Raw genomic sequence first — 10077 nt, forward strand, 5'->3', positions numbered from 1 at the left:
TAAGAAAAAATGTTAAAAGAATTAAACTTCAAAGTTGAACTACTTTCTAGTTCTCACGTGAGATCTGAGAGTCCAGATGAATTTAATGAAAGCCCCTTGCATTGTTTTGAAGTAAAGAACCTTCCAATTGGGAATTCCAAAGATGCACAGTAAAACTCTACCTTCTGTGCTTTTCAATACCATTACAGCAGAGCAGCTGAGAATGGTGATGACATTTAAGACCACTCTAGCTTCAGAGGGCTGTAAAGATAAAAGCTTATCTTGAAGACATAGTTTGACAAAGCTTAGCTTCACTGCATCAATGCCCATTAGCTAAAAAATTTAGAAATCCTTAGGGAGAAGTAGACTTCTTAGTCTGTTTTATATAGTGTTTCAGTGCTATTGTAACAATTACAAAAGAATACCTCACACATTGTCCATGCATTTGGGCGCAAATCTAACTAGTGAACATCCCATATGTGCCCTTTCAGGCCATTGTATGCACATGAGAAGTTTTCCTAAAGGCTGTTTTGTATGTGCCGAAAATCCACAAGTATGAGTTAATTTTAACCCCCACACTTGGAGATAATTTAATGTTAAATGAAAAATCTTCATTGTGATATTAGTGAATAATCTAAAAGAAACAGAAGTTGTTTGACTGGAGGAAATAATATCCTGTCATTCTGAAAGGCAAGTAGAGCTATTTGGGTTCTGATGAAAAAGGTAAATAATGATTCAAATATTTGCACTAAGACTTCTCGTTAACACAGTTACAATATTCAGCTGCTGGAAAATGTACGCTTTTATGAGAAAAACTGTGGAGTCAGTGATAGCATTCTAAAGATCAAGCTAAGGAAAGACTGCTGAGTAGACTCAGCCCAATGCTAAGATGAGGGACTGGTTGAGGGATGCAAGTGTTACAAAAAAAGCCTAATATATGTGAATATCAATATGGTATTACTGAGGTAGCAAGTGTTTGTGTTTGTTTCTAAAGGGTGTCACGAAAGTGGTATTTGAAGAACAGCAGGCATTCCACTTACTGCCTCTTTTCTTCTAGTATCGAGGATACCAAACTTTTTTGTGCAGTTTGAATGGAATACATATCCAGCCATTGACTGCCTGAGTGCTTTTTAGAGTCTTGGAAATCATACTTCAGGTCCCATAACTAACCCATAGACCTGTTTTTGGCAAAGGAGAGCTTGTGAGCAGATATTTCTCAGCCATTTTTAAAAAAGTATTGTCACCAAATCCACATAATGTTTGTTCTATTTTCTGGCTTACATAGCTATTCCAGACAACCAAAAAGCAATGCTGATCATCAAAAAGTGAAAAGTGCAGGTAGGAAGCAGACAGACTTCCAGTCTTTCCAATCCCCACCAGAACCCAAAGACGACTACCTCTGTAGACCGTATCTCTGATATACCCATTATAATTCTCCAGCTTCACAAATGAGCTGTTCCTCACCAGCAGGCAGAGAAAGTTGGCCTTGCAGAACATCCTGAAAGTTCATTTCAGGTTTTTACAAGCCAAAGAAAGCTACGGATCTGAAGGCACGGTGTCCTAAATGAAGAATGTCATGTCCTGCCATCTGCACTGTATACCAGTTCTGACATCCTGAAAGAACTGAAGGAAGATAGCACTGAGCTGAAGAAAGTCATGTGTCTTCTCCTGGCACACATTTAGCCAGTCTGGCACTGGGAAGCATTCTGCCATGCTTGACATTGGTAAAGCCACACACCACACTTAATAGTTCAATCACAAAACTGTGCAAAAAGCCACCTTCTGGACTGGATCTAGTCTGTGTCCAGCCAGATCGGAGTGCAGACTAGCCTGTTCAATGGACCCTTCATTAGCAGTATAGCTTTAGTATTCAAAACTAGATAAAACCCATATCTAAAAATCAGTGGGGACAACTATCAATACAAAACAAGAACAGGAGCCATAGGATCATAGAAGGAAATCCTGACTACCATATGGATTTCTAAATGCAGCACCAGATTTCGTTTCTCTCTGAATATGATATGTTTTATTTTTCCACAATGAAAAATTGCACAAGTACAGTCCTTTCCAACCAAAATGTTCCCCACCTGAAGCATTGTTTATTTCGTTTGAATAGCTTGAGGTTTGAGAGCAGTTTATTTGGTAATAAAAAAATTCTGCATCTTCTTCTAAACAGTAGAGGAACCTTTATTGCTTAGATTCTCAAGTGCTGACAACCAAAAGTACTTAGACTGTCTTCTCTAATTGTATTTAACATTTTTTATATATGAAAGTCAGCTGATATTTATCCCTGGTGATTAAGTCTAGAGAACAACTGTAAGATAAATATGTGACCTGACTAATGACTCACAACTGACTCCCAGTCAAATGCTTGCTAAGACTGTATTTCTAGAAAGAAAAATAATATATAGTTAAAGATTTTCTTTTTTCTTTCTACATATATTTTAGAGTGCTAATTTCCTGACTTCTAGTATGGCCTCCTTTTCCACTACGTCATTGGGTTCCTGTCCTAGTGTTTCACCACCCTCATGGTAAAAGCATTTTTTCTTTATCAAGTCAGAATTTCCCAAGTTCCAACTTGTGCCTGTTGCCTCTCAGCCTTCCACTGTGCTCTTCGAAAAAATGTCTGGCTCTGTTTTCTCTAGGTCTTCTTCCCATTAGATAGCTGAAGACAGCCCTAAGATCTTCCCTGATCTTCTCCAAGCTGAACAAGCCCTGATCTCTCAGTTTCTCCTCATAGGGCAAGTGCTCCAGCCCCTGAATGTCTTGGTGGCCCTTCACTAAACTCACTTCAGTTTGTCAATGCCTTTCTTCTACTGCAGAGTCCAAACCTGGACACTACTTCAGATTCAGTCTCACAAGTGTCAAATAGAGGGAAAGAATCACTTCCCTCAGCCTGCTGGCTGCCCTCCTGTTCATACAGCCTAGGATGCTGTCGGCCTTCTTCGCTGCCAGGGCACACTGCTGGCTAATGCTCAATTTATTGTCCACGAGCACCCTCAGGTCTTTTTCTGCAGAGCTGCTCTCCCAGCCACTCCACCCCTAGCCTGTACTGGTGCATGGGGTTATTCTGTCCCAGGTAATGGTCTTTGCATTTGTCTTTGTTAAACTTCCAGAGGTTCCTGTCAGCCCATATCTCCAGCCTGTACAGAATACAATAGCCTCAGTATAGTCATAACCATAAAACTGTTTGGACAATAAAATGGCCTATATTGTAAATCACATCTAATACCAAAGTGACTTGAAAATTTGGTATTGGGCTAGCTAAAGGTGAAGACAAAGAGGACTATTTTTTGTGATATGAGAGAGTCAGTGTCTGCTGAAGATTTCCAGGAATTCTGCTTTATTGTTATTTGCTTTCAAGCTGCATCATAAACATTATAAGCCCTTATCACTATTGTGTTTGGTGTTGCTGATTTATCTCACATTAGCAGAATAACACAGAGACTGCATCTGTACTAGTAAAGCACTGAATGATTCCAGCTGGCATGAAACAGCACACCTTGATACTATGAACCTGTTTTAGCTCCCAAACCAGGGTTTCACATACCCACTACTTATTGGGAATGTCCCCTGCCCATGCCCATGTCAGGAACAGCCTGGGAGAGTCCAGCTGGCCCAGATCAAAACCATCTCATGGACTAGTCCAGCAAGTTAGTAATTCAGACATTTGAGGTCCAGCATAAGGAACAATCCTGGACATTGGTTAATTTTCTGTTATAGATATTACCTGGGTTTCTCTTCATACCTCTGTCTTTTATCTCTCATTGTCCAAACTTCTCTTTAAACAACATTGCCAACAGTTTAATAACTTAGCAGACTAGACTTTATTGACTTTGAATGAGACATAAGCACCAAAGTGACTTTAGGTATGACTCATCTTACCTAATTTCAACTGTCTCAAAGTTAGACATCCAGACAATACTAATTTCCAAACCAGAGAGAGATCAGCACCTTAAGAGTGATTCATTCCATCCATTCTTAACACTTTTCTTTATTAGGAAGGATAAATAATTCCCTGGAGCTAAATCCCTACTGAAACAGGATCCATCATCTAATTCTGAAGAAAGTGACTCATGAACTTAAGTTATGAGTTTAGAGGGAGAGAAGTCTAAGCTGTTATCACAATATTTATGAAGCATTTTATGATATCACATTATTTGCAGACTACAGAATTGCTTCTTTATGACAATTTCTGTTCTTCAGTACAATGACAAATGGAGTAATTACATTTGAGAAGTTCAGAGGCTAGTGTTTTTGGTGAAAAGCTGGTACTGCATAAAGATAATATTAAAGCTATCAAAAAGCAAATGTGTTGAGTATGTAAAATAAAATATTGCTACACTATTGCCATACACTACATGCTTTCAGACGTAATACGAAGGACTGTACAAAGAGCAATACCACTAGATGTCACCATACTTCCACTGAAAATGCATCAGTAACCAGCTGACTTTTCCTGAGTCTGATTTACAAGTACCACTGGTTCCACCGGTAACACACTGAGAGGAAGTCTTAGGTCGTGGTTTTCCAGCTCTATTGATGTGTAATCCAATCAAAAGCCACGTGGTATCATTTCTTTCTACTGGCATTGTGTTTAGACAGTTTTAAAAGGCTAATTCTCAGGTGAGAACCCAATTTTGAGTTTGATGTTAGCCATTCTCTAAACTAAGAGGAAACGTTGGTTTAAGTTCATCCAGTGCTGCTGCTGTCATACAGTCCAGCAGACGGTGGCTTGATTGGAGAGTATGAAGTTAAGATCCTATTCCCGTCTGTACTGTTGATGTACTATATGACTTGGGAAAGCCATTTCACCTTTGCTTTTCTGTTCTCCCTTTCGTACTGACACCATAGTTTTCTCAATGCAGAAACTATGTCCAAGAATGTGTTTGTTGGGTTATCTGTATTCTGTCTGAGAACAAACAATGACAGGTGTTGCACAAAGGGTCTGAAACAATAGCTATATATGTCCAGCTAAGAATAACGCTGTTAGGAAATAATCACCTTCTGTTCTAACCTCACTCATTGCCCCAGGTTAGAGTGCTAAGAACGGACTGGAAGGCAAAGAATGGAAGGTATCTTATTCTCAGCTGTTGTGGCCTATTAAGGGTTGCAGTCCACTGACATAATAATAGAATAACTCAAAATCTGCCTAATCTAAGATGGGCCTCAGGGCATCACATATATACCCAAGAATTGCTGAGCTGTTATGGAGCTGTAACTAGTTATACAGATTCAACTCTTGGCCATTGGAGCATCTTCCTTCACTGAAACAATCTTCCTTAGAGACAGGGCTAGGGTCAGGAGACTTAGTGAAACCACTTACTACTGAACATCCAAGTGTCATCTATACCTACTCCCTCTCGTTTTATTCTATTGAATGGAATCACCTGCATTCAGGTTTAATTTTGCAATAGGCTGATACAGATAGGAGCCAAATTCAGCTCTTATCTCTTGGACAGGCCATCCATCTTTTTCTGCCCTGAACCAGGATGGGGTTCATACTTACTTACTTCATCACTCTCTTTCATAGGAGTACAATTAAATAGAACATTATGAAAAGTCTCATTGATAGAGTCTTTCTTTTACCACTGATAGATCTGATCATTTGGAATTTGAGGGGGAACATCTATTCTTGTGATTAATAAGCCAATGGGGAGAAAATTTAACCTTTCCATTAATTTTCTCCTATCTTACTCCATTAGGTGCTTTTGTTCTCCAAAGAGAAAAATCACAGAAGTACCTGCACAAAACCCATAACATAAAAGACTGTAGCTGAGGGCAAATCAAGTATGTATTCTCCAAACAAAGACCCAACCAAATATGCTTAACAGGGATCTAATCAGCACTCATTTTCCCACTGACAGTCCCCTTACTCCTGCAGTGATCCTCACCTTGAGATGAGATCCCATAATATCAAGTTTGAGTAGATAAGACCCAAAACGTGAGAGACTCCTTTCATGTGCTGATGAGGATACTGTATTTTGGATCTAAAGAGGAAAATAATTTTTTGAGCCAATTGGCCTGTCCAGTTACTACTGCAGCATGAATCACTGGACGAACAAAAAGTGACTGATGAGGAAAAGTACAAAGGTTACTAAATACTTCCTATAAAAAGAATGCATATTTATAAACTGTCAACTCTAATATGGATAGCGATTGTATTTAATTACACATTTAAATGTTGAACAACTTGAATGAGACACTCACATCTATCAGGATATTTTACAAATGAAAAGCTATGCCAAACATTTTTCTTAATCTGTCAGCACACTAGGTGACAACACAAAATAGTAGTCCATACTGTCCCCTGGAGGCTGCTCAGTTTAGCATGACATGCAGGATGGAAAACAGCAAAATTGCAGAACACAGCAATAAACCCCCATAGGATCTCACAGTCTGTAATTTAAGATAGGCACCACATAAGTAAGATTCCAGCCCATTATGCATAAGTTTTTCCACAAGCACACAACTTTAGTATCACACATTTCAAAATGACCAAAGAACAAATTTCTCATATTCCAAGACTGGTTTTCTTATACATTCATAAAACCACATAAAACAACAGGGATACTTTAAAAATACAGGACCCCCATGACCTTCTTTGACAAAGTGTTTGACAGACATTGGTCAACCATAGGATTACTCCCTGAATGAATCTGACCAGTTGTGTCCAGCAAAAGCTGTCAGATATTCAGTACCCGAACCATATGAAATGAGATAGTCATGATATCATAACAAAAAGCTTTTATTCTTTATGCAACATTGTCATGTGTAGTGCACAATACAGATTTAAACAGCTTTCAACTCCTATTTCAGAACAATTTGTTAAAAAGCAAATGGCCTGGAGCTTTCCTCAGAGAAAGCTGCTGTGCTAATGTTGGATTGGGAAAAAGGCGATTTCCGTACACTTGGTTTTACATGCACTTGGCTTCTGATAATTCTTTTCAACACTGTTATATCATATTACTCTAGTAGCCACGGCAGGATTAGTAGCAATACTGCAAATGGCAGTGTCATCAGGCAAAAATGTATAGCTTTGTGGTTTCAGAAAAATGAAGGCACTCAGAATCATTAACATATAAAAGATTGAATAATGGCCTTTACAATAGACTCTTAAAGAACACCAGATGTTGCTCACAGGAGATCTGAATTTGGGTGACAAGATGTTGCTACTTGTTCATTAAATGAGACAATCAAAAATTACAATTGCACTTCTACCAAAAGCTCTGTAGAGCTTCAGATACAGCAGTTCTTCTACTCTTAGCATTATTTTAACATGATGACTGCAGAAAATATGCTATATCATAGATAGAAAATTCACTGCTACAAAAGCAAAAAATGAGTTATCTTGTTTCTCCGAAACACACATGATTCTATAAAACAAGAAATCGTAGTATATTGATATTCTTCATAGATTATAGCATAGAGAAAGATCTCATCTTAAACAAGCATTATTCCACAGAGAGACACATTGTGGACAAGTCACTGCATATTCAAAATGATGTAAAAATAAAAAGATGGGGATTAGGGCAAGGTTCAAGGATAAATACAATATTACTTGACTGTCATATTCTGCTCAATCAGTGGTTAAAAAGTCCACTCTTAATTCTTTGTTACTGTCTCCAGGTGAAATCAGTTCATCAGCATGCATGCATGAGGTTTCAGATGAACTATACAAACTCACATTTCATGAGTTTTTAATAAGTGAACTTTTAAAATCACAGGCTAAAATGTTTGATAGGCAACCTTAGGGCTAACCAAAGAAACAGCTACTATTTTTACTTTATGCAGTTCTAAAGTTTACATATAATGCATTATATATAGTCATTTGAAGGACATCCTAGGTATTGATATCATCTAATTATTAGTATCCACTGAGCAGGTGTTTAGGTTAAGGACGTTAACATAACCTGAACATTGTCCAGGTTTCCATTGCAGTCAGTGGATATCTAGTCAACGTCTAGAGAGCAATTTCTCTTTCCTTAGAGTAGACATTACATTTAGTCAGCTAAATAGTTCTCCAGCTATTCCCTATTGACTATAATGAGGAATTATGCATCCAGCACACTTGCAGACACACATGGTAGACACCAAAGTTGAACCTTGGTTACTTATGTAGATAATACCTCTTCTTCAGCTAACATATTTGGGTTGGACAGAGCCAGCTAAAGGCTTTTTAGCAATGTAGGCAAACTTGAATTTTAATGTGACATGAATGAGGGACATGCTACTCTTTCTACCAGGAGATGAGGTAGCTATTGCTCTGGGGAGGGACTGCCCTTGCCCCCAGCAGTAACCTCCTTTGCAGAGTTCTCCATAACTATATGGGATTGAAACTTTCTTTAAAGAAACTGATTTTTCCACAAAAACATTTAATATTTCATCTTTTTATACCAGTTCAGGATGGGAATAAGTTTCACACATGTCAGAATTTCCTGTTGGACAGACATGCCCACTTTTTCCCCTTATTTTAGAGCCTTTGCTAGAATGACATCTGGAATGTCTTGGTCTGTCTGTCTGATTTACCTCCTTCATGCCTACACTGTACTTTTCTTTATGTCCAGCAATTTGCACTTTTTCCCCTTCAGTTTTCCTATTTTCTTCTTCTAAAATGTTAAAACTTTAAAAAGATTTAACATGGAGTTTGATTTGCTTTTTTTACTCCCATTTCTGAAAAAAAGAAGTCACTTTTAAAATCCTGCTGCTATCGCACATAGCCTGTTATATATCAACAGATTATATTTTTGGTTGATTCCAAAAGAAATGGAGTCAGCAGTTGGAACCAGAAAATGTCCTTCATTTTTCTGTTTTTATTTGACAGCATGGTGTACAGCGTAAAATATTTATAGCATTTATTGCTCTTACATTTGCTCTTCCACACTAAAATATCTCCATTTCAAATTAACAGTTTGGTCTGAGACTTTAATCTACAAACATCAGCTTTTGTGATTACTTTAGTTCTGCTCTAGTTCTGCTTTCTGTTCCATAACAAAATTTAAAATCTCTTCTCCCAGATGTAGCTTCTTCTGGGATTTTCAAAAAAGCTTTCACAGCCTCACTCCCATAGAATGGTCTTGAAAAGCTCAGTTTTCCTCAGCTTTCCTTTCAGAGTATCTAAGCTCATCATTTTCCCATTCAAGCACAGAGAAGACAGCAGGTATAGGTATACTGAGGATGGGCTGTAAGCCTTCCGTTAGCACTGCGGTATCACGGTGTGCAGCTGTGGCCACTATTTTGTCCCTCCAGCTCTACTCCACTACTGTGAGCAGGTCGTGACTTGACTTGGACACAAACATTTTAACATTATTTAACACTTTTCGGAGCAAAGCCAATAGATACCATTAAAACACCAGCATTCGCCAGTACCTGTACTCCCTTCTTACAGCAGAGAAGGCAGAGAAATGGTAGAAAAAATATACTAAAGTTCATAACATCAGAAGCTTTGTACTTACTTCCTCTTCCCTGAAAACGGTGTTACTCACCTTTGCAACCAACACTAGCCCATTCCCTGCCTACCACAACATCTCAGCAAAACTCTTCTACTCGTCCAGCCGACCCCCTCCCTCCTTCGTCTCTCCCCTCTTTTGATTACTTCCTCTCTGCTGGGGCACAGAGGGAGCCATAGGAGGGAGGGCTGCACAGCACACAGCGTGTGCTCTCAAACAGCAATCTACCCCCTTGACATCGGCTGTCCTACTTGGTCTGTATATTCAGAGACTTTCTTGCTCTCTGCATCCTGAGGAAACACAGTGTTCTGGAGACCTTAATTCATAAAGAACTTAAGCATTTAACATTCATGTCAGTGTACTTTATGCATATGCTTAAAGTTAAGCAGAAGCTTAAATAATAGAAGTGGTTTTCAAAATCAGGGTCTAATTCTGGCAGAGGATTATGTATTGGCAGTGTAAGTTCTTCCTCACAAAGAGCTATATAAGTCCCTTTGCAGGCCCAAATTCTAAAGCACTGGAGCCAAAATCATCCCTGGAATTACACTGGTTAAGCTTCCAAAAACAATTCTGCAAAGAAAACAGTCGTAAGCCCAGCAGATGATTTTGATTAATAAGAATATGTTCCTAAAAGTAAATTTACGGAGAG

Source organism: Apteryx mantelli, chromosome Z (genome assembly GCF_036417845.1).
Source record: "Apteryx mantelli isolate bAptMan1 chromosome Z, bAptMan1.hap1, whole genome shotgun sequence".
Taxonomy (NCBI): domain Eukaryota; kingdom Metazoa; phylum Chordata; class Aves; order Apterygiformes; family Apterygidae; genus Apteryx; species Apteryx mantelli.